At 46.3% G+C, this 25,968-nt stretch overlaps 2 pseudogenes; both read left to right on the plus strand.

Moving 5' to 3' along the window:
- Positions 1 to 12,880: 12,880 nt before the first annotated feature.
- Positions 12,881 to 15,963, plus strand: LOC119320261 (annotated as a pseudogene).
- A 1,206-nt stretch (positions 15,964 to 17,169) lies between these two features.
- On the plus strand, positions 17,170 to 25,027 carry LOC119321585 (annotated as a pseudogene).
- Positions 25,028 to 25,968: the final 941 nt, after the last annotated feature.

Consider the following 25,968-nt stretch of genomic DNA (forward strand, 5'->3'; position numbering starts at 1 on the left):
GTTTGTAGTATTTTTTTAATTATGATTCACCTTTAGATTGCGCTTCAAGGCTTAGAACTCAGCAAGGTACATGATATATCTTCATCCTTTACGTCAACCAATGTCAAAGGCACACCAATGTGGGTGCTAGGAGGCGCATATGCCACTCCCATGCTCGATGCGCTTGCATTATATGAACACAGAATTTTGCGTCAAGGAAAAATTTGAATTTGTCTCATGTGGCAATTGACTATTCTGCATTACGATTCACAAAATTGAGTTTGTTTCGTATAATCATTTTGCTTCAAGTTCGTCGTGTGGCTTTCTTGAGGTTGTGATGCCCTTTCCTCTGCTCCCTCCGATTTTTCTTTGGGACATTAGAACAAAGGAGCTAACTAAAAAACAAGAAAATAAGATTGGAGATAGTAATTTCTGTGCTAGTGTATACTGTATATACCAGTCTGGGATTATGCTGAAATATGCAATTCATCCGCCAATGCAGCAACGTCCGACTACTCTCCGTTGATGTCAAAGACACGGTAGGCTCATCACATCACGTCCGTCGATTGCAAAATTAAGCACTGATAACTACTCCCTTCATCCAAAATAGCTTGTCCCAAGCTTGTGTCGTCTCAAATGGATGTATCTAGCACTAACTTGATGCTGGATACATCCATTTAAGGAACAACCTTTTTCGGACGGAGGAAGTAGATAATAGTGGTCTTTTCTTAGGGGAGCTAATCATATTGTTCTTGTTTGTTTGATCCATGCAGTATTACACACTGTGCACCAACCTGTTGGGGAACGCTGCAGAAAATTAAAATTTTTCCTACGGTTTCACCAAGATCCATCTATGAGTTCATCTAAGCAACGAGTCAAGGGAGAGAGTTTGCATCTACATACCACTTGTAGATCGCGTGCGGAAGCTTGCAAGGTGATGATGTAGTCGTACTCGACGTGATTCAAATCACCGATGACCAGCGCCGAACGGACGACACCTCCGCGTTCAACACACGTACGGGACGGGAGACGTCTCCTCCTTCTTGATCCAGCAAGGGGGAAGGAGAGGTTGATGAAGATCCAGCAGCACGACGGCGTGGTGGTGGATGCAGGGCGTCACAGCAGCAGGGCTTCGCCGAGACTACGAGGGAGAGATGTAACGGGGGGAGATGGAGGCGCCAGGGGCTGGTATGTGAAGTCCCTCCTCTCCCCCACTATATATAGGGGTGCCAGGGGGGCGCCGGCCCTAGTAGATGAGATCTACTGGGGGGGGCGGCGGCCTAGGGGAGGTTTCCCTCCCCCCCAAGGCACCTAGGGTGCCTTCCACCACTAGGACTCCTCCTAGGGGGAAACCCTAGGCGCATGGGCCTATAGGGGCTGGTGCCCTTGGCCCATGAAGGCCAAGGCGCACCCCCTACAGCCCATGTGGCCCCCCGGGACAGGTGGCCCCACCCGGTGGTCCCGGTACAATACCGATAACCCCGAAACTTGTCCCGATGCCCGAAATAGCACTTCCTATATATAATTCTTTACCTCCGGACCATTCCGGAACTCCTTGTGACGTCCGGGATCTCATCCGGGACTCCGAACAACATTCGGGTTTCTGCATATACATATCTTCATAACCCTAGCGTCACCGAACCTTAAGTGTGTAGACCCTACGGGTTCGGGAGACATGTAGACATGACCGAGACGCTCTCAGTCAATAACCATCAGCGGGATCTGGATACCCATGATGGCTCCCACATGCTCCTCGATGTTGTCATCGGATGAACCACTATGTCGAGGATTCGATCAAACCCTGTATGCAATTCCCTTTGTCAATCGGTACGTTACTTGCCCGAGACTCGATCGTCGGTATCCCAATACCTTGTTCAGTCTCGTTACCGGCAAGTCACTTTACTCGTACCGTAATGCATGATCCCGTGTCCAACACCTTGGTCACATTGAGCTCATTATGATGATGCATTACCGAGTGGGCCCAGAGATACCTCTCCGTCATACGGAGTGACAAATCCCAGTCTCGATCCATGTCAACCCAACAGCTACTTTCGGAGATACCTGTAATGCACCTTTATAGTCACCCAGTTACGTTGTGACGTTTGATACACCCAAGGCACTCTTACGGTATCCGGGAGTTACACGATCTCATGGTCGAAGGAAGAGATACTTGACACTTGCAAAGCTCTAGCAAAACGAACTACACGATCTTTTATGCTATGCTTAGGATTGGGTCTTGTCCATCACATCATTCTCCTAATGATGTGATCCCGTTATCAACGACATCCAATGTCCATAGTCAGGAAACCATGACTATCTGTTGATCACAACAAGCTGGTCAACTAGAGGCTTACCAGGGACATATTGTGGTCTAAGTATTCACACGTGTATTACGATTTCCGGATAATACAATTATAGCATGAATAAAAGACAATTATCATGAACAATGAAATATAATAATACTTTTATTATTGCCTCTAGGGCATATTTCCAACAGTCTCCCACTTGCACTAGAGTCACCAATCTAGTTACATTGTGATGAATCGAACACCCATAGAGTTCTGGTGTTGATCATGTTTTGCACGCGAGAGAGGTTTAGTCAGCGGATCTGCGACATTCAGATCCGTCTGCACTTTGCAAATCTCTATGTCTCCATCTTGAACATTTTCACGGATGGAGTTGAAACGACGCTTGATGTGCCTGGTCTTCTTGTGAAACCTAGGCTCCTTGGCGAGGGCAATAGCTCCGGTGTTGTCACAGAAGAGTTTGATCGGCCCCGACGCATTGGGTATGACTCCTAGGTCGGTGATGAACTCCTTCACCCAAATCGCTTCATGTGCTGCCTCCGAGGCTGCCATGTACTCCGCTTCACACGTAGATCCCGCCACGACGCTCTGCTTGCAGCTGCACCAGCTTACTGCTCCACCATTCAACATATACACGTATCCGGTTTGTGACTTAGAGTCATCCAGATCTGAGTCGAAGCTAGCGTCGACGTAACCTTTTACGACGAGCTCTTCGTCTCCTCCATAAACGAGAAACATGTCCTTCGTCCTTTTCAAGTACTTCAGGATATTCTTGACCGCTGTCCAGTGTTCCTTGTCGGGATTACTCTGGTATCTTGCTACCAAACTTACGGCAAGGTTTACATCGGGTCTGGTACACAGCATGGCATACATAATAGATCCTATGGCTGAAGCATAGGGGATGACACTCATCTCTTCTTTATCTTTTGCCGTGGTCGGTGACTGAGCCGAGCTCAATCTCACACCTTGTAACATAGGCAAGAACCCCTTCTTGGACTGATCCATTTTGAACCTCTTCAAAATCTTATCAAGGTATGTGCTTTGTGAAAGACCTATGAGGCGTCTCGATCTATCTCTATAGATCTTGATGCCTAATATATAAGCAGCTTCTCCAAGGTCCTTCATTGAAAAACACTTATTCAAGTAGGCCTTAATGCTGTCCAGAAATTCTATATTATTTCCCATCAAGAGTATGTCATCTACATATAATATGAGAAATGCTACAGAGCTTCCACTCACTTTCTTGTAAACGCAGGCTTCTCCATAAGTCTGCATAAACCCAAACGCTTTGATCATCTCATCAAAGCGAATGTTCCAACTCCGAGATGCTTGCACCAGTCCATAAATGGATCGCTGGAGCTTGCATACTTTGTTAGCGTTCCGAGGATCGACAAAACCTTCCGGCTGCATCATATACAGTTCTTCCTTAAGATGCCCATTAAGGAATGCTGTTTTGACGTCCATCTGCCATATCTCATAATCATAGTATGCGGCAATTGCTAACATGATTCGGACGGACTTTAGCTTCGCTACGGGAGAGAATGTCTCGTCGTAGTCAATCCCTTGAACCTGTCGATAACCCTTAGCGACAAGTCGAGCTTTATAGATGGTAACATTACCATCCGCGTCCGTCTTCTTCTTAAAGATCCATTTGTTTTCTATCGCTCGCCGATCATCGGGCAAGTCTGTCAAAGTCCATACTTTGTTTTCATACATGGATTCTATCTCGGATTTCATGGCTTCAAGCCATTTGTTGGAATCCGGGCCCGCCATTGCTTCTTCATAGTTCGAAGGTTCATTGTTGTCTAACAACATGATTTCCAGGACAGGATTGCCGTACCACTCTGGTGCGGAACGTGTCCTTGTGGACCTACGAAGTTCAGCAGTAACTTGATCCGAAGTACCTTGATCATTATCATGGTTTTCCTCTTCAGTTGGTGTGGGCATCACAGGAACGGTTTCCTGCGCTGCGCCACTATCCCGCTCAAGAGGTAGTACTTCATCGAGTTCTACTTTCCTCCCACTTACGTCTTTCGAGAGAAACTCTTTTTCCAGAAAGCATCCGTTCTTGGCAACAAAGATCTTGCCTTCGGATCTTAAGTAGAAGGTATACCCTACAGTTTCCTTAGGGTATCCTATGAATACGCATTTTTCCGACTTGGGTTCGAGCTTTTCAGGTTGAAGTTTCTTGACATAAGCTTCGCATCCCCAAACTTTTAGAAACGACAGCTTAGGTTTCTTTCCAAACCATAATTCATACGGTGTCGTCTCAACGGATTTAGACGGTGCCCTATTTAAAGTGAATGTAGCTGTCTCTAGAGCGTATCCCCAAAATGATAGCGGTAAATCGGTAAGAGACATCATAGACCGCACCATATCCAATAGAGTGCGATTACGACGTTCGGACACACCGTTTCGCTGAGGTGTTCCAGGCGGCGTGAGCTGTGAAACGATTCCACATTTCTTTAAGTGTGTACCAAATTCGTGACTTAAGTATTCTCCTCCACGATCTGATTGTAAGAATTTTATCTTTCGGTCACGTTGATTCTCCACCTCATTCTGAAATTCCTTGAACTTTTCAAAGGTCTCAGACTTGTGTTTCATTAAGTAGACATACCCATATCTACTCAAGTCATCTGTGAGAGTGAGAACATAACGATATCCTCCGCGAGCCTCAACGCTCATTGGACCGCACACATCGGTATGTATGATTTCCAACAAGTTGGTTGCTCGCTCCATTGTTCCGGAGAACGGAGTCTTGGTCATTTTGCCCAAGAGGCATGGTTCGCACGTGTCAAACGATTCATAATCAAGAAACTCTAAAAGTCCATCGGCATGGAGCTTCTTCATGCGCTTGACACCAATGTGACCAAGGCGGCAGTGCCACAAGTATGTGGGACTATCGTTATCAACTTTAAATCTTTTGGCATCTACACTATGAACATGTGTAATATTACGCTCAAGATTCATTAAGAATAAACCATTGACCATCGGAGCATGACCATAAAACATATCTCTCATATAAATCGAAAAACCATTATTCTCAGACTTAAATGAGTAGCCATCTCGTATTAAACGAGATCCAGATACAATGTTCATGCTCAAACTTGGCACTAAATAACAATTATTGAGGTTCAAAACTAATCCCGTAGGTAAATGTAGAGGCAGCGTGCCGACGGCGATCACATCGACTCTGGAACCATTCCCGACGCGCATCGTCACCTCGTCCTTTGCCAGTCTCCGTTTATTCCGCAGCTCCTGCTGTGAGTTACAAATATGAGCAACGGCACCGGTATCAAATACCCAGGAGTTACTACGATTACTGGTAAGGTACACATCAATCACATGTATATCAAATATACCTTTGGTGTTGCCGGCCTTCTTATCCGCTAAGTATTTGGGGCAGTTCCGCTTCCAGTGACCCTTCCCCTTGCAATAAAAGCACTCAGTCTCAGGCTTGGGTCCATTCTTTGACTTCTTCCCGGTAACTGGCTTACCAGGCGCGGCAACATCTTTGCCGTCCTTCTTGAAGTTCTTCTTACCCTTGCCCTTCTTGAGCTTAGTGGTCTTATTGATCATCAACACTTGATGTTCTTTCTTGATTTCAGCCTTTGCTGACTTCAGCATCGAGAACACTTCAGGAATGGTCTTTTCCATTCCCTGCATGTTGTAGTTCATCACAAAGCTCTTGTAGCTTGGTGGGAGCGACTGGAGGATTCTGTCAATGACCGCCTCATCTGGGAGGTTAATGTTCAGCTGGGTCATACGGTTGTGCAACCCAGACATCTTCAGGATGTGCTCACTGACAGAACTGTTTTCCTCCATCTTACAACTGTAGAACTTGTCGGAGACATCATATCTCTCGACCCGGGCATGAGCTTGAAAAACTAGTTTCAGCTCTTCGAACATCTCATATGCTCCGTGATGCTCAAAATGCTTTTGGAGCCCCGGTTCTAAGCTGTAAAGCATGCCGCACTGAACGAGGGAGTAATCATCAGCGCGAGTTTGCCAAGCATTCATAATGTCTTGGTTCTCTGGGACGGGAGCGTCACCTAGCGGTCCTTCTAGGACATATTGTTTCCTGGCAGCTATGAGGATGATCCTCAGGTTCCGGACCCAGTCCGTATAGTTGCTGCCATCATCTTTCAGCTTGGTTTTCTCTAGGAACGCGTTGAAGTTCATGTTGACATTAGCGTTGGCCATTGATCTACAAGACATATTTGCAAAGGTTTTAGACTAAGTTCATGATAATAAAGTTCTAATCAAATTATGAACTTCCACTTAGATTAGACATCCCTTTAGTCATCTAAGTGTTACACGATCCGAGTCGACTAGCCCGTGTCCGATCATCACGTGAGACGGACTAGTCATTGTCGGTGAACATTCTCATGTTGATCGTATCTTCTATACGATTCGTGTTCGACCTTTCGGTCTCCGTGTTCCGAGGCCATGTCTGCACATGCTAGGCTCGTCAAGTTAACCCTAAGTGTTTTCGCTGTGTAAAACTGTCTTACACCCGTTGTATGTGAACGTAAGAATCCATCACACCCGATCATCACGTGGTGCTTAGAAGCGACGAACTGTAGCAACGGTGCACAGTTAGGGGAGAACACTTCTTGAAATTTTATAAGGGATCATCTTATTTACTACCGTCGTCCTAAGTAAACAAGATGCATAATACATAATAAACATCGCATGCAATTATATAGTTGTGACATGATATGGCCAATATCATATAGCTCCATTGATCTTCATCTTCGGGGCTCCATGATCATCTTGTCACCGGCTTGACACCATGATCTCCATCATCGTGTCTTCATGAAGTTGTCACGCCAACGACTACTTCTACTTCTATGACTAACGTTTAGCAATAAAGTAAAGTAGTTTACATGGCGTTATTCAATGACACGCAGGTCATACAAAAAAAAATGACAACTCCTATGGCTCCTGCCGGTTGTCATACTCATCGACATGCAAGTCTTGAATCCTATTACAAAGAACATGATCTCATACATCACAATTCATCATTCATCACAACTTCTGGCCATATCACATCACATGATCAATCGCTGCAAAAACAAGTTAGACGTCCTCTAATTGTTGTTGCATCTTTTACGTGGCTGCAATTGGGTTCTTGCAAGAACGTTTTCTTACCTACGAATCACCACAATGTGATTTTGTCAACTTCTATTTACCCTTCATAAGGGCCCTGTTCATCGATTCCGCTCCAACTAAGGTGGGAGAGACAGACACCCGCCAGCCACCTTATGCAACTAGTGCATGTCAGTCGGTGGAACCGGTCTCACGTAAGCGTACGTGTAAGGTTGGTCCGGGCCGCTTCATCCCACAATACCATTGAGCAAGAAAAGACTAGTAGAGGCAAGTAAGATGACAAAATCCACGCCCACAACAAAATTGTGTTCTACTCGTGCAAAGAGAACTACGCATAGACCTGGCTCATGATGCCACTGTTGGGGAACGTTGCAGAAAATTAAAATTTTTCCTACGGTTTCACCAAGATCCATCTATGAGTTCATCTAAGCAACGAGTCAAGGGAGAGAGTTTGCATCTACATACCACTTGTAGATCGCGTGCGGAAGCTTGCAAGGTGATGATGTAGTCGTACTCGACGTGATTCAAATCACCGATGACCAGCGCCGAACGGACGGCACCTCCGCGTTCAACACACGTACGGGACGGGAGACGTCTCCTCCTTCTTGATCCAGCAAGGGGGGAGGAGAGGTTGATGAAGATCCAGCAGCACGACGGCGTGGTGGTGGATGCAGGGCGTCACAGCAGCAGGGCTTCGCCGAGACTACGAGGGAGAGATGTAACGGGGGGAGATGGAGGCGCCAGGGGCTGGTATGTGAAGTCCCTCCTCTCCCCCACTATATATAGGGGTGCCAGGGGGGCGCCGGCCCTAGTAGATGAGATCTACTAGGGGGGGCGGCGGCCTAGGGGAGGTTTCCCTCCCCCCCAAGGCACCTAGGGGTGCCTTCCACCACTAGGACTCCTCCTAGGGGGAAACCCTAGGCGCATGGGCCTATAGGGGCTGGTGCCCTTGGCCCATGAAGGCCAAGGCGCACCCCCTACAGCCCATGTGGCCCCCCGGGACAGGTGGCCCCACCCGGTGGACCCCCGGGACCCTTCCGGTGGTCCCGGTACAATACCGATAACCCCGAAACTTGTCCCGATGCCCGAAATAGCACTTTCTATATATAATTCTTTACCTCCGGACCATTCTGGAACTCCTTGTGACGTCCGGGATCTCATCCGGGACTCCGAACAACATTCGGGTTTCTGCATATACATATCTTCATAACCCTAGCGTCACCGAACCTTAAGTGTGTAGACCCTACGGGTTCGGGAGACATGCAGACATGACCGAGACGCTCTCAGTCAATAACCATCAGCGGGATCTGGATACCCATGATGGCTCTCACATGCTCCTCGATGTTGTCATCGGATGAACCACTATGTCGAGGATTCGATCAAACCCTGTATGCAATTCCCTTTGTCAATCGGTACGTTACTTGCCCGAGACTCGATCGTCGGTATCCCAATACCTTGTTCAGTCTCGTTACCGGCAAGTCACTTTACTCGTACCGTAATGCATGATCCCGTGTCCAACACCTTGGTCACATTGAGCTCATTATGATGATACATTACCGAGTGGGCCCAGAGATACCTCTCCGTCATACGGAGTGACAAATCCCAGTCTCGATCCGTGTCAACCCAACAGCTACTTTCGGAGATACCTGTAATGCACCTTTATAGTCACCCAGTTACGTTGTGACGTTTGATACACCCAAGGCACTTCTACGGTATCCGGGAGTTACACGATCTCATGGTCTAAGGAAGAGATACTTGACATTGACAAAGCTCTAGCAATACGAACTACACGATCTTTTATGCTATGCTTAGGATTGGGTCTTGTCCATCACATCATTCTCCTAATGATGTGATCCCGTTATCAACGACATCCAATGTCCATAGTCAGGAAACCATGACTATCTGTTGATCACAACAAGCTGGTCAACTAGAGGCTTACCAGGGACATATTGTGGTCTAAGTATTCACACGTGTATTACGATTTCCGGATAATACAGTTATAGCATGAATAAAAGACAATTATCATGAACAATGAAATATAATAATACTTTTATTATTGCCTCTAGGGCATATTTCCAACACAACCCTGGATGCTTCTGCGGCTCAGATTGCGAGGGGAACATGGAGATGTCGCTGCCACACCTCAGAGAAGCCAAGGTCTCCGGCATGCGCCCGGCGGAGGATCATATGAACTTGGTGCGGCGGCTGGTGAAGAGCGCGCCAATGCTAGAGAGGATGACCGTAGAGTTTGAGTCATGGTCACCGTCTTGGAAGAAGGATAGAGGCTATAGGGTGGTTGTCAAGGATGACCTCCCAGCCTGCGATGGAGCGCGCTGGACTCCCGTTGACGACGATGGGCTGTGCTATGAGTGGACGCCGGAGAAGCCGGGTGGTGAAGTAGTTGAAGAAGAGGCTCTGGAAGCTCGCTTAAGCAAACTTGACATATAACTCCCACAAAATAGATCATCTCCAAATTTAGGCTTTGTTTGTGGCTGCTGAATTGTTCAGCGTTTGTGTTTATTTTATCATACTCCCTCCATATTTACTCCGCATATTAGATTTGATCAAAGTCAAACTTTATAAACTTTAACAAAGTTTATAGACAAAAATATTAACATATACAATAAAAATCAATACCATTAGATTTATTATTGAATATACTTTCAAATCTTATATATTTGCTATTGTAAATGTTATTTTTTTCTATAAACTTGATCAAAGTTCATGAAATTTGACTTCAGTCAAATATAATATGCAAAGTAAAAAAAATGGAGGGACTACTTTATACGGCTGAAAATTGAGCATGAATGGACGGAGAAGGTTCTGGCGCAGGATGCACAGCGATGAGTATGGATGGGTCGGAGTAGTCTGGCACATACATGGAGGACGTCCAGACGCCCGCAAACCTCCTACAGGACCGTTGAGTATGAGTATGGTTTGTAAGAATTCGGATGCCCACAAACATTTCAAGGAAGCCGTTAAAAGGTTCAAAGTGTCCGGACCTTACGGTCTGGACCTTGACGGTTTGATGTAGGTGCCCTTAGTTATAGTACTAATTGTATGGTCCTACAGATTTATTTTCTTTACAAAAGGACACGTGTAATCTTTGATTTTGACAAAAAAACACACTTAGCCTGTTGATCAGCGGCCATTTCTATAAAAGAACAAAGGTTATGGACGTGTAGTTAAACTACACATGAGCTCAAATGCTTTTGGTGCAAACAGTCAAATAAGGTAAATAGAAAAAATAAAAAAAATCTTGAATCTTTTTTTGTATGGCATACTTTAAGAAATGTTTGTTGTGCATGTAAAATTTCATTATGGAATCACATTCGTGGAAGGTATTGTCAAAAAAATGATGCTCATCATCGGTGGGCGTGTGGAGGTGTGTCTCCGGCAGATCTGTCCTTGATGGATTTGCTTGGATCTGCTCATAGTTTGTATACATTCGTGTGTGTTCAAGTTGGATCCTTCTGATCTACGCTACTCTTCAACAGTGGCGGTTGCTGTTCTGGTTCGCTGGTCCTATGGGTTTTAGCATGACGACTTTTTGACTATCTACTATAACAAGTTTTGCTCGGCTCTGGCGTGGGTGGGGCGATGACGGCGGCGCGCCTTCGGCTCGCTTGAGTGCTTGTAGTCGTCGCTAGATGGTTTACGGATCTGGATGTAATTTCTAGAGTGAATTCCGCTTTTTACCCTTTATTTTAACATTTTTAACACTAATTACCCTATTTAGTGAGATTTCATCCATTTTACCCCGTTAAGCAAAAGTGTTGCCACAATTAATCATGTTTAAAATTTATGAGCAGTCTGACCAGTTGGTCATAATTGTCAGGTCTAGCTACGTCGGTGGGTTTTCCTGCTTATTTTTTCTCACTGCTGAACCGGGCCGCGCAGGGCTCAGATTCTCCTCACCGGCTCGACACGATGGAGGTCGCTCACATCACGTCCAACTCACGTGACTCGCTGCACTGAGTTCTTCTTTTTACCCTGACGACATAGCATAAATGGACTCGATGTCAAGGTCTCCGTTCAACGACAGGTCCGTTGCGTCCTCGATGTTGTAACCCTGTTAGATGCACAGATTGACAGCCCATCAGAGAACAGGTTCTCCATCGATGATATACTATATAAGTAACCAACAAGCAATAATGTCTGCAGAGGCATGGCAAAAAATCTTACAGTGCGGTAAGGGAAGGATGCAACAAGTGGCTCATCGACATTGACATGGTAGCTTTCGAGACCGGCTGTGATGGTTGGGACAAAGAGCTTGCCCTCTGCAAAGGGGTATGCCTGATCGACAGAGACCTTGTCTGGCTCCGGCCTGCCGATCAAACTGTTGAGCAGCCACTTTATGTTTGACGATTCCTCTTGGTATCAATCTGTTTTCAATGCCTCAATTGTGGTACTTCTGTGCAATTCACTCGATCGGTCGAAGCACACATGTAAATTATTTTAGTTGGACATGTTTCTTCTCGAAGCTGACCAAATATATTACTCCCTTCGTCTCAAAATAAATGACCCAACTTTATACTAACTTTGTACTAAAGTTATTTCAAAATTGAGTCATCTATGTTGGAACGGAGGAAGTAGTATATAGTTGAAATGTGCTAAAAATAATAGTAGTTGAAATAAAAAAAAAGACGTGGAGGAAAGGAATGACATCGTCTTCTTCTGCATGGGGGCAACGAGCCCCGGAGTGACATCGTCTCGGCCCTATTCCAGCCTCAGCGAGTGAAGGAAAGGAATGAGGTACAAAGCTGATGTAATGATGTTCATTTCTTTCTCAGTAGAAGAATCCTATTATCCGGTGAAGCCAAAGGGAAAGGGACCTAGCTACCCACTGAAATTCACGTGCTACCATTCCTTTGAGATTGAGAATCCTATGTCTTTCATGCAGAAATCGTCTTACAACCTTGTGAGTGAAGAAATAGGGTACGAGTTCCATATCTTGTTGTTAGAGATTCCAACAAATGACTACATACATACAGAGCAAAATGAATGATTCTATACTCTAAAATATGTCTACATACAGTCTACATACATCCGTATATTGTAATCCATTTGAAATGTCTAAAAAGACATACTTAGGAACAGAGGGAGTAGAATCCTGTGAAACCAAAGGAAGGGGCTTTCTTTCCTGTCCTGTGACACTCATGTGGCCATTCCTACGATCAAGGCGTGCTTGTTTTCGGTGCCGCCATTCCTACAAAACTGAGAAGAATCCTATACGTCTTTCGTGTGGAAATCGTCCATCGATCCTCGGACCATAAGGATAAGGAAAGAAGCACATCCTCCAACTTGTCGCCTTTGCTTGATGCCTTAGCGGGGCAACATAAGAAAAGAACCACATCCTCAAAGCTGTCTCTCACCTTTCGTTGATGCCTTGCAGGTCCCAATTCCCACACCCTCCACATAACTTCTCATTTTCATTCGTTTTCATCGATGTAAACTGCACCACCTTCTCCAAATCAAGCAAGATGGATGCCCAGGGCGCTCTCGACTCGCTCCTTGGCCGCCTCACCGCCATCCTTGTTGACGAGGCGCAGCTGCTCGGCGGCCTCCATGGCGATGTGGAGTTCATCAAGGATGAGATGGAAAGCATGAACGGCCTGCTCCTCCACCTCATCGAGGTGCACCACCGTGACCACCAGGTGCGCGCTTGGATGAAGCAAGTCGTCGACCTCACCCGCGACTGCGAGGGCAACGTCGAGCTCTACATCCACAGCGTTACAGACGCTGGCCACCATGCTAGTGGCTTCCTGGGCTACTTGCGGCACATCGTCCGCTATGTGCGCACCATCCCGGAGAGGCACCGGATCGCAACGAGGATTCGGGAGCTCAAGGTCAGGGCGCGCGATGTAGGTGACAGGAAGCTGCGGTATGGTGTCACCGTGCCACCGGCTGCTGACCAAGCTGACCCGATATTCATGGGCGACGTACCCCATGGATCAAAAGATGAAGATGAAGATGCTCAGAGACACTCTCTTCTTATCAATTGTCCAGACGAAGTGGCTTATGTTGAGAAAATCATTGATGATATCATCAAGTCTTTGCTAGCTGAGGAAGAACTTGTCCAAGATCCGGCAAACGGGGACTCACACCCGAGGATATTTCTTATAATCCCACCGAGGTATGATTACCTTGATATGGATATGATTACAAAGAAACTGTATAAGCGGAAAATGTGCTCATTTAGTTGCAAAGCCTTGGTCCACTACGGCAAGCAGTGCTTCTCTGAAGTCCAAGTACTGCGGGAAATACTGCACCAAGTGGCACCCCTTCCAGCTGAACAAGACATGCTCAAGGTGGAACTGGAGAAGAGTTCGGAAATATCACCCAGTATTGATGTGGAGGATGAGACCATGCAACTCATGAAGAAACTTGAGGGGTATCTCAAAGGTAAACGGTTCTTAATCATTGTTCGAGGTATCGATGATAAGTATGACTGGGAAAGCATAGGCCCTGGTCTGTTACATGCTACTGCTCACGGTTCTCCTGATAGTGCTATAGTCTTTACAAGATATTCTGAAGATTTTTTCATCGAGTCCCCTTAAAATAAATTGAAACTACAAACTCTATTTAGTGCTTTTTGCAATAATACCAAGGAGCTTTGTTCTGGCAGTTCTGGATACGGAATAAGACAAATTTTATATTTATGTCAGTCCGATGTCTTTGCAATGAAGATGTTCCAACATCTTATGTATGTTAACGGTGCAAGGGGTACAACACAGATAGACAACTTCCTAGCAACCTTCCAGGGTTGTGAGCTCTTGGGTAAAAGTTTGGCAAAGCAAATGGTGAAGTTCTCCTACAATGACTTGCCTGCCAAGTACAGGAGCTGCTTGCTCTACCTAACTATCTTCCCGCAAGGTGACCACATTAGGAGATCAACCGTGTGTAGAAGATGGATAGCTGAAGGCCTGATAACATCCAGGGAGAATCATGCAGAAGATGAAGCTGATTCATGTTTCAATGCCCTCCTCTCGAGGAGTCTCATTCAACCTGGGGAGATCGGTGACATGGGCAAGACCAAGACCTGCACATTACATCATGTTGTTCATCAAGTCATCACCAGGATTGCTAGAGATATAAACTTTGCGGACACGGACCTACCACCCGATTTGGCTCGCCACCTTTCCATTCACAGCAGAACTGAGGTGCAAGCATCTCACACAGATCATGCGTTGCAAGCAGCTGATGGTGTTGGCGTTGTAGCACTTCTTCCATATTTGGCAAAGTCATCTCAGTGGAAGCTAATGAAGATGTTGGATCTAGAAGGTTGCAGAGGCTTAAAGAAGCAACATTTGAAGATCATCTGTAAAATAATATTGCTAAAGTACTTAAGCCTCAGGAACACAGATATCACTGAACTACCGAAGAAAATCGAGAAGCTGCAATGCCTGGAGACCTTGGACATTCGACAAACAACGGTACGGGCCTTCGCCACAAAATCAGTCATGCTTCCAATGCTGAAGCATCTACTCGCTGGTCAGGCTGAGTCTCCAAGCAACATCACTGATAGGTCTCAGGATTCGTTTACGGCCGTGCGCCTTCCCAGCAGCATCAAAAGAATGAATCAGTTGGAGACACTGTCACATGTTGAAGTTTCCCACAGTGTTAATGATTTAACTGGTGTTGGTCATCTATTACAGCTGAGGAAACTGGGTGTGATTCTCCAGGGTAAGAAAGGTGGCCTGAGTTATCTATTTCAACAGATTGAAAAATTACATGGTTGCCTTCGCTCCTTGTCTATTCAGATCAACGAACCGGTTTCTCAAACTGAGGATACTCTTAGTTCAGAGGAGGTGATCACATTAGCCTCCCCTCCACACCTTCTTCAAAGCCTAAACATTAGCGGCATCACAAGTGGGTTTCTACTCTGGATTGCAGAGCTCGATCAACTTACCAAGATAACACTGAGCAAGACTTACCTAGGGGAAGATGATATATGCATCCTCGGCAAGCTTGCAGCTCTGCGCTGCCTCAGGCTTCGCCGCAGTTCATACGCCGGAAGCAGGCTCACATTCAAGCAAGAAGAGTTCAAGATCCTCAAGTCTTTGGTCGTTGATGATGGTACCATCACCGACATTATCTTTGACACTGGAGCCGCTCCCAAGCTGGAGAGGATTGTGTGGTCCTTTGCCAAAATGGAGTCTATTCGTGGACTCCTCCGCCTTCCCAAATTGAAGAATGTCGAGCTCAATGGTGACTGCGACCCAGATCCAGTGAGACTAGCACTTGAAAAGCACCCCAACCTTCCTGATTTCAAGCACAAGCCACACCAGGGGCAACAAGAAGATAGAGCTGTGGTTGCTGCCTCACCTCAATGAGCAAATGGTCAGCGTTTGCCTGACTCATCTATCGACCTTCAGTAAAGAAGCAGTTGAAGGAAGGCCAAGTCTCATTCATCATTGTTTACTGCATGTACTCTGCATACTTGGATTATTTCAGTTCTTCCGGTCTCATTCATCATTGAAGCCAAATTATTTCAGTCTTCTGTGTGTTTGGTTTAGTTATTTGTATTCTGCATACTTGGATTATTTGTGCGCGTGCCTGTGTGCGTGTGAGCTGCATGCTCTGGTCTGTAGTGTGGTACTGTCTTGTTTACTGCATGTAATGCAACGTTTGAGCAGACAATATTATTTGTGTTGTATTTGTTTTGTTTGCTGCGTAATAAAACGTGGGGTTTCTTGTGCTAAATTTTGGCAGCCCGGTGCACACAGCTCCCATTTGTGGCAGTATCTGGGGAAGGGCCCAACCACTTTGAGACTATTGTATGCAACCTTTCCCTAAATCAAGATCGGGGTATTTTCTGTCATATTACATTTCCACGGTTACTGCAGATGTAGAACTCTCGCTCTGAATTACTTTGTGTGTGCGACATATGCTTATCAGCAAGGCGTCCACAGCCGCAAAAGAGCATAGGTGCCCTCGCTCGATTCCTGGCAGCTTCGCCGGTGGCATAGCTGCCGGCTCAAAGGGACGTCGTGCTGCAACGGGATGATTCGCCAGACAGGGCTGGCTGCATTGGCCGTGGTGAGCGCATGTCGTGGCCAACGGGGCCAGATGAGAGCTCGGCCAAGGCAGCGGAGTCCCAAACTTGCGACACGCCCCGCCGATGTGGGCTCGCACGGGGGGCTCATGTCGATACGACAAGCTCCGGTGGGTCCATTGTCACCAAAGCAGCTGACTAAGAGGGAGTAGAATTTTATGGAGAATGAAAGTGAATGTATTTGAGAACAAGGGGCTGCCAACACATCTATAATAGTGCTGGCGTCAATGAAAAACGACGCGCCACAAACGAAAGTTGTGGCTAGCCGTTTTTCCACTAGTGAATGGGGTACTAGTGGATGTTCTTTCTCCATGTAATCCTGTGAAATCCCAATTTCCTTCTTCCTTTTTGAGTGGTATTCCTTTTGAGTGAAACTCGTGTGGCTATTCATGCGATCTTCATTCCTTTGATCCACCATTCCTACGACATTGAGGAGAATCATATGCCTTTCATGTATAAATTGTCATTCCTAGTGTCTTCCATACGGCACACCGGACCTCGCAGCATAAAGGAACAAGCTCATGCTCAAACGTGTCACCTTTGCTTGATGCCCTACCATCGCAGCATAAGGAAAGAAGCGGATGCTCAAAGTAGTCACCTTTGATTGGTGCCTTCAAGGTCCCGGCTACACCTTCTTCCATACAACATCTCATTTCCATTCGCTTCCAATCCATTGATGTGCAGTGCACATCACCCTCCTCCAAGTCAAGCAAGATGGATGCCCAGGGCGCCCTCGACTCGCTTCTGGGCCGCCTCACCACCATCCTAGCCGATGAGGCGCGGCTGCTCGGCGCCCTCCACGGCGACGTGCAGTTCATCAAGGATGAGATGGGGAGCATGAATGGCCTGCTCCTCCACCTTACCGAGGCTGACCACCGCGACCACCATGTTCGTGCTTGGATGAAGCAAGTTGTTGGCCTCACTCGCGACTGTGAGGGCAACGTCGAGCTCTACATCCACAACGTTACAGGCGCTGGCCACCATGGTGGTGGCTTCTTGGGCTACTTGCGACACATTGTCCGCTATGTACGCACCATCCCGGAGAGGCACCGGATTGCAACTAGGATCCAGGAGCTCAAGGTCAGGGCTCGCGACGTGGGCGACAGGAAACTGAGGTACGGTGTCACCGTGCCACCAGCTGCTGACCAATATGATGCGATATTTATGGACGATGCATACAAGCACCAGGGGCAGGAAGAAGAGGAGAATGATGCTTGGAGACGCTTTCATCTTGTTTATTATCCAGAGGATGAAGAGGCTTACCTACAGAAAATCATCGATGATAACATCAAGTCCGTGTTGCCTGAGGAAGAACCGGTTGAAGAGCTGACAAGTGGGGAATCAAAGCCGAGGATATTCCTTATGATGTTCAGCCAACATGATTTGGCAGACAAAAGTAATTTCTTACATTCTAGTATTACTGAGGGACTGTATGAGCAGAAAATGGGATCATTTAGTTGCAAAGCCTTGGTCAATGTGTACACAAATGGGACTTCAAATCTTTGGCTGTAATACTGGGGGAAATACTGGACCAAGTGGAAGCAGAGAAGAGTACGGAAACCTCACCGGGTGATAACGAGAAGGATGAGGCGATGCAACTCACCAAGAAACTTGAGGGGTATCTCAAAGGTAAACGATTCTTGATCATTCTGCAAGGTGTCAATTTCACGGATAATTGGAATAGCATAAGGTCTGCTGTATTACGTGCTACTGCTCATGGCTCTCTTGGCAGCACTATAGTCATTACCACAAATTCTTATGACTTAGTATGTGAGTCCCCTTATGAAATCGTCAAACCACAAGGTCTATTAGATTATTGGTGTGATAAAACCATGATGCTTTTTGGTGAGATCATTATTCCATATGAAAGGGAAAGTTATGTGTCAACCGTTGCAGCATTATGTCAACATGACCGCTTTGCAATGAAGATGATCCAACATCTTTTGTATGTTTACCCTTTAAGGAGTGTTCCACAGCTAGAGAATATTATAGCAACCTTACGTGATTGTCAGAAGTCGAACAAAAATTTGGGAAAGCATATGTTAAGGCTTTCCTATAATAAACTACCTAGCAAGTATAGGAGATGCTTGCTGTACCTAAGTATCTTCCCAAAAGGTGACCGCATTAGGAGAACAACTGTGTGTAGAAGATGGATAACCGAAGGACTGATAACATCAAGGGAGAATCATGCAGACTACGAGGCTTATTGCTGCTTCGATGTGCTCTTCTTGTCGGGTTTCATTCAACCTGTGGAGATAAGTGACATGGGCAAGATCAAGACCTTCACATTACATCCTATTGTTCATGAATCCATCAGCAGGATTGCTAAAGATCTAAACTTTGTGGACACGGTTCTTCCGTCCGATCTGACTCGCCACCTTCCAATTCACAGCAGAACTAGGGTGCAAGCATCTCACGTGGATCATTCCGTGCAAGCAGCTGCTGGCAGTGGCATTGTACCATTTCTTCCGTATTTGGCAAAGTCATCTCAGTGGCAGCTAATGAAGATGCTGGATCTAGAAGGTTGCAGAGGCTTAAAGAAGCAGCATTTGAAGAGCATCTGTAAAATAATACTGCTCAAGTACTTGAGCCTCAGGAACACAGATATCACTGAACTGCCTAAGCAAATCGAGAAGCTGCAGCGGCTAGAGACGTTGGACATCCGGCAAACAGCGGTACAGTCATTCCCAACAAAATCAATCATGCTTCCTATGCTAAAGCATCTGCTTGCTGGCCAGGGCAACAACTCTGATAGGTTTCAGGAGTCATTTACGGCTATGCGCCTTCCCAGCGGTGTCAGAGGAATGAAGAAATTAGAGATATTGTCTCGTGTTGTTTCTGACAATGCTGATGATTCAATTGATGTTGGTCATCTGTTACAGCTGAGGAAACTGGGTGTGATTCTTTCTGGTAAGAATGGTAGCTTCGGTCATCTATTGCAACAGATTGAGAAATTGCATGGTAGCCTCCTCTCCTTGTCAATCCAGATCAACCAAACACCCGAAGTTGGGGATACTCTTGGTGCAGAGGAGGTGGTCACATTAGTCTCGCCTCCGAAACTTCTCCAAAGCCTGAAAATCAGCGGCATCACAAGTGGGCTCCTCTTGTGGATTGCAGAGCTTGATCAGCTTACCAAGTTAACACTGAGCAGGACTTATCTGACAGAAGACTATATATGCATCCTTGGCAAACTTGCAGCTCTGCGTTGTCTCAGTCTTCACCGCAATTCATACACCGGAAGCAGGCTGACATTCAAGGAACGGGAGTTTAAGAGCCTCAAGTCTTTGGTCGTCGATGGCGACATCATCACCAACATTACCTTTGACACTAAAGCGGCTCCCAAGCTTGAGATGATTGTGTGGTCTTTCGCCAAAATGGAGTCTATTTCTGGATTACGCGACCTTTGGTCGTTGAAGAAGCTCGAGCTCAATGGTGACTGCAACCCAGGCCCAGTGAGAAGAGCACTTGGAAAGCACCCATATGATCCTGAATTTAAGCACAACCCACGCCATGGACACCAAGAAGATGGAGCTGTTGTTGCTGCCTCACCCCCGTGAGCAAATGATCGATTTTTCTCCGTCAACCAGAAACTCTCTTCGGTTGGTGTTTGCCTGGCGCATTTATCATTCTTGAATAACGAAGCAGCTGAAGGAAGGCCTGGTCATTTTCTTCCAGTCTCATTCGTCACTGAAGCCGAATTATTTCAGTCTTATGTGTGTTTGGTTTAATTATCTGTACTCTGCATACTTGGACTCTTTCTGCGTGCGTGTTTGTGCGTGTGAGCAGCATGCTCTGGTGTGTAGTGTGCTACTGGATTTTATTCTTCGGTGTAGTATCGTTTACTGCGTATCATGCAACGCTTCAGCAAACACTATTATCTGTGTTGTACTTCTTGTTTTCATTTTCATGTAATAAACAGAGTCTGTTGTGCTAATGTTTGATGGAAGAAATTTCCATATGTTGTTTATGTATTATTATCACTCGTGAAAATACTGGAGCTTCCTCAATGTCACTCAGAAACTTTTCTGTCTTCTGTCTAAGTTGCTCTGCAATAGGTAGTGGAGGTGATACTGTAGATACTGTAACTGTCATTTACCGAAAAAGGGTTTCCCCCCGCTTTGTATACAAAGCAACCAACCGAACCATACAGGAAAGGTGCTGGGGCGGAAGCAGCACAGACACGCCCAAAAAGAAACGATAGAGAAAAGCAAAAGAAACAAATGCCGACAACGGCGGATCAACAAAAGCGAAGAAGCCTCGCGATCGCAGCGCCCACCAGGCTCTTCCACTAGACTCCAAGACTCCGAAGCGCCGGCACCTATCAACACCTCCAAGAAGGATCGCGACGATGAAGTTGTTGCTCTGATATTTCGTCGGAGTAAGCCAATGCAGTCGTCTGCTCTAATGTTGCTTTGCATGTCATAGGTTCAATGGACGCACTATTATAGTGCATGTGGTTAGAATCTGCAATGATAATTCTATGACAGAATGTCCGTGTCCTAGATCAGATTTGCCAAGTCTCTGTGAATATCCTAAAGAAGGATGTCCGTCCTGTTCGGTAGCGACTGAAATTGCTAGACCAGTTAATGTTCTGTCTTTGATTAACCTGTGCATTGCGGAGTAGAGAATAGGTGACAGAAATCCAATGATTCAGAAGGTGTCCTCCTCTATCCTCTTCGTGGGAGAAGAGAAACACCAAGCAGGCCTCAGTCGAGGCGACGCTGCGAACAGGGAGGTAAGCTGTCTTTTCTCCCAACACACCAGCAAAGAACACCCTTACTCAAACTGAATTCTTGTAGTAGCAGTTTATGCTTTTCATTTCGAGGCAGAGCTTAGCAGGCACCATTGGTTGAAATTTTCAGTCTGTTCAATTGAATTGCAGGAGAAGAGAAGAGAACAGAGTACACAGAGAAGACGAGGAGCCGGGCCGTCGAAGCAAGAGTACCAGGAGACAGAAGGCCAGACACCGCTCCAAAGGCGCTGTGCCTGACAAGAAAATCCTCGATCGGCTTGAGGATCATTACATCGATTTTTTTTACTGTTTGATGGTGATGATCCGTAAATCTTTCGATGTTTCCATTTTCATGACTGTTGTTTTCCACATATGTCCTGTCGATTGCGGATCATTACATCGAAGGGAAAAAATATTTAACATGCTGATAGAAGAATTAATGGACCTTCATGTTTCTTATGTCACTTGTGGCTCAGTATCTGAAGAATTATTAGACCACTAAATTTCAGCTGTAATTAATCTCAGATCATCACATATAATCCTAGTAATCGTGTGAGTGAAGGCGTTGCTCTTCTCCGTCCTGTGAAATCAAAGTGAGGGGCTTCCTTTCCTGTCCAGTGAAATTCATTTGACCATTGCCAGTTGCCACCATCCAAGCTACGCTGCCATTCCTACGGAATTGAGAAGAATCCTATGACTTCGGTGTAGAAATCGCCATTCCTAGAGTGTCTCCCATCGATCTTGGATCCTCGCAGCGAAAGGAAAGGACCATATCCTCCTCAAAGTTGCCTCTCGCCCTTTGCTTGATGCCTTAACGTTGCAGCAGGAAGAAAGAACCACATCCTCAAATTATAGCTGTGCCTCACCTTTGCTTGATGCCTTGCAGGTCCCAAAACACAGGTCCCAACCACACCTTCCATACAGCGTCTTTCCTCTCGGTTTGCTTCTTCCATTGTTGTGTACACCACCTATTCCAAATCAAGCAAGATGGACGCCCAGGGCGCCCTCGACTCGCTTCTTGGCCGCCTCACCGCCATCCTCGTCCACGAGGCGAAGCTGCTCGGCGGACTCCATGGCGACGTGGAGTTCATCAAGGAAGAGATGGAGTGCATGAGCAGTGTGCTTCTTCACCTCACCGAGGCTAACCACCTCGACCGCCATGTCCGCGCTTGGATGAAGCAAGTCGTCGGCCTCGCCCGCAACTGCGAGGGCAACGTCGAGCTCTACATCCACAGCGTCACAGACGCTGGCCACCACGCCAGTGGCCCCCTCGGCTATTTGCAGTGTGTCATCCGGTATGTGCGCACCATCCCGGAGCGGCACCGGATTGCGACACGGATTCAGGAGCTCAAGGTCAGGGCCCAAGATGTGGGCCACAGGCAGCTGAGGTACGGTATCACCGTGCCACCGGCTGCTGACCAGGAGGACGTGATATTCATGGACGATGACGTCCAAGCGCCCCATGGACCGGAAGCAGAGGAGGAAGATGCTCGGAGGCGCGCTCTTCTTGTCAACTGTTCTTCGCAGGAGGACAAAGAGGCTTATGAACAGAAAATCATCGATGATACAATCAAGTCCATGCTGCTGTCTGAGGAGGAACCTGTTGATGAGCTAGCAAGTGGGGAATCACACCCGAGGATATTCCTGATGACCTTGAGTACACACACTCGACTTGAGAAAGTGGATCGTGATTTCACAAATCTTATTGCATGGAAACTTCATAAGCGGGAAATGAGCTCATTTAGTTGCAAAGCCTTGGTCGAGGTCGGCAGATTCGATTTTAGACCTTTGGTCCTGTTATTGCGGGAAATACTGGACCAAGTGGCTAAACAAGATCTGCCCAGGATGGAAACGGAGCAGAGTACGGAAACATCCCAGGGTGATGATGATGAGAAGGCCGTGCAACTCACCAAGACCCTTGAGGGGCATCTAAGAGGTAAACGGTTCTTGATCATTTTTCAAGTTCTCAATCATCGTCCTTACATGAAGGAAGCCTGGAATAGGATATGGTCTGCTGTGTTAGATGCTACTGCTCATGGCTCTCCTGGTAGCGCTATAGTCATTGCCACAAATTGTGCTGATTTAGTGGAGTCCCCCTATAAAATCCTCATACCACAAAGTCTATATGGTGCTTTCTTCAGTAAAACCATGGAGCTTGCTAGCTGTTTTGAAGATTCTGTAGATTGTATACCAGATATTTTAAAATTATGTCACCCTGATGTCTTTGCAATGAAGATGTTCCAACATCTTGTGTATGTTAACCCTGGAAGAGGTAAAACACAGTTACTCCACTTTGCAAAAACCTTAGAGGATTGCCGGAATGCAAACAAAAGTGTGGGAAAGCAAATGGTGAAGATCTCCTACAATGACCTGCCTGCCATGTACAGGAGCTGCTTGTTGTACAGGAGAACAACCATGTGTAGAAGATGGATAGCTGAAGGGCTGATAACCTCAAGGGAGAATCGTGCAGAAGATGAAGCAGATTCCTGTTTTGATGCACTCCTCTCAAGGGCTCTCATTCAACCTGTGGACATCAGTGACATGGGCAAGATCAAGACGTTTACATTGTATCGTGTTGTTCGTGAAGTCATCACCAGGATTGCTAGAGATGTTAACTTTGTGGACACGGACCTACCACCCGATTTGGCTCGCCACCTTCCTGTTCACAGTAGAACTGGGGTGCAAACATCTCATCCCGATCATTCCGTGAAAGCAGCTGATGGCAATGGCATTGTAGCATTTCTTCCAGATTTGGCAAAGTCATCTCAGTGGCAGCTAATGAAGATGCTGGATCTAGAAGGTTGCAGAGGCTTAAAGAAGCAACATTTGAAGAGCATTTGTAAAATAATATTGCTGAAGTACTTGAGCCTCAGGAACACAGATATCACTGAACTACCCAAGCAGATCGAGAAGTTGCAGTGTCTGGAGACCTTGGACATCCGGCAAACAGTTGTACAGTCATTCGCCACTAAATCGATCATGCTTCCAATGCTAAAGCATCTGCTTTCTGGCCCGAAAGGATCTCCAAGCAACACCTCCGGTGGGTCTCAGGATTTGTTTATGGCAGTGCGCCTTCCTAGAGACATCAATATAATGGAAAAATTGGAGACACTATCCAATGTTGAAGTTTCCGACCGTGTTAATGATTTAACTGATGTTGGTCATCTATTACGGCTAAGGAAACTGGGTGTGATTCTTCCTGCTGAGAAAGGTAGCTTGGGTCTTTTGTTCCAGCAGATTGAAAAATTACACGGCTGCCTCCGCTCCTTGTCAATCCAGGTCAAGAAACCAGCCAAAGCCGAGGATACTCTTCCGTTAGCTTTACCTCCAAAACTTCTTCAGAGCCTGAACATTAGTGGCATTAGAACTGGGCTCTTCTTCTGGGTTGCAGAGCTTGATCAACTTACCAAGTTAACATTGAGCGAGACCTACCTGGGGGAAGATTATATACACATCCTTGGCAAGCTTGTGGCTCTGCGTTGCCCCAGGCTTCGGCGCAATACGTATGCCGGAAGCGGGCTCACATTCAATGATGGAGAGTTCAAGAGCCTCAAGTCATTAGTTGTCTATGACGACGCCATCACCAACATTACCTTCGACATAGGAGCGGCTCCAAGGATCAAGACGATTGTCTGGTCCTTCGCGAAAATGGAGTCTATTTCTGGAGTCCTCTGCCTTCCCAAGTTGATGAAGCTCGAGCTCAATGGTGACTGCAACCCTGATCCAGTGAGACAAGAACTTGAAGAGCACCCCAACAGTGTTGATTTCAAGCACAAGCCAGGCCATGGACACCAAGAAGACGGGGCTACTGTTGCAGCCTCCACCTCCATGAGCAAGTGATCGATTACTCTCCATCAACTAGAAACTAGCTTCAGTGGATGTTTGCCCCACTCAATCATCATCCTGAATAAAGAGGCAGCTGCCTGTAGGAATGCCTGGTCATCTTCTTTCAGCCTCACGCCTCATTGTATTTGAATCCTCTGTTTTGTGTAATGTGTGCGTCTTTTTTGGGTGCACTTGTGTGCTTGGTTTAATTCTTTGTACTCTCCAGACCTGGATTGTTGTGTGTGTGAGCAGCATGCTCCGGTGTGTAGTGTGGTATTGGATTTTCATTGTACAATCTTGTTTACTGTCAAAGCTATACCTGGGCTATTTATTTTGATTGGTGTTCTAGTACAGAGTTGGTTATGTAGTTTGACCACCCGTGGTGAAAAAGATTGGAGGTTCCTCAACCGATCACTGTTCTTTTTGTCATTCAGAAAACTTCTCTGTTGTTAAATTCTTGTAATGAACAACAATAACTGTGACTGTAATTACCTTGTAATACATAGTTGATGTGCTAACTCTAATTATCATCTTACGCTGTTAAATTGATACTCGATCAGAAGAAGGTACTGCAATCTGCTAGTACGCCGATGTGGTCAGAATCTGATGTCCTAATTTCTACCATCAGATTTGTCTTTGTCAGTCATTAAAATCTGCAGCCAACATGGAAAAATCTTAACTCTGAAGATTGTAAGCTGTCTCTATGACATTAGTAAGGAACCACACCCTCGAACTGAATTCTTGTAACAGTCTTTTCTTAAACCATTTGGTCCATAAAGAATCCTCTTCAACCTGTGTTTGTGAGCTGCATGCTCTGGTGTGTGCCACGCTTGAGCAACGGTGGCCACCTCCCTCCCCAAGCTTACACCTGCGGTGGCCACAACAATCCCCGTTCCCCTCCATGATTTGCCCCTGTATTTCACTACTCCCTGGAGAAGGGACAATTAATATGGATA

This window comes from Triticum dicoccoides, chromosome 6B (genome assembly GCF_002162155.2).
Source record: "Triticum dicoccoides isolate Atlit2015 ecotype Zavitan chromosome 6B, WEW_v2.0, whole genome shotgun sequence".
NCBI lineage: Eukaryota > Viridiplantae > Streptophyta > Magnoliopsida > Poales > Poaceae > Triticum > Triticum dicoccoides.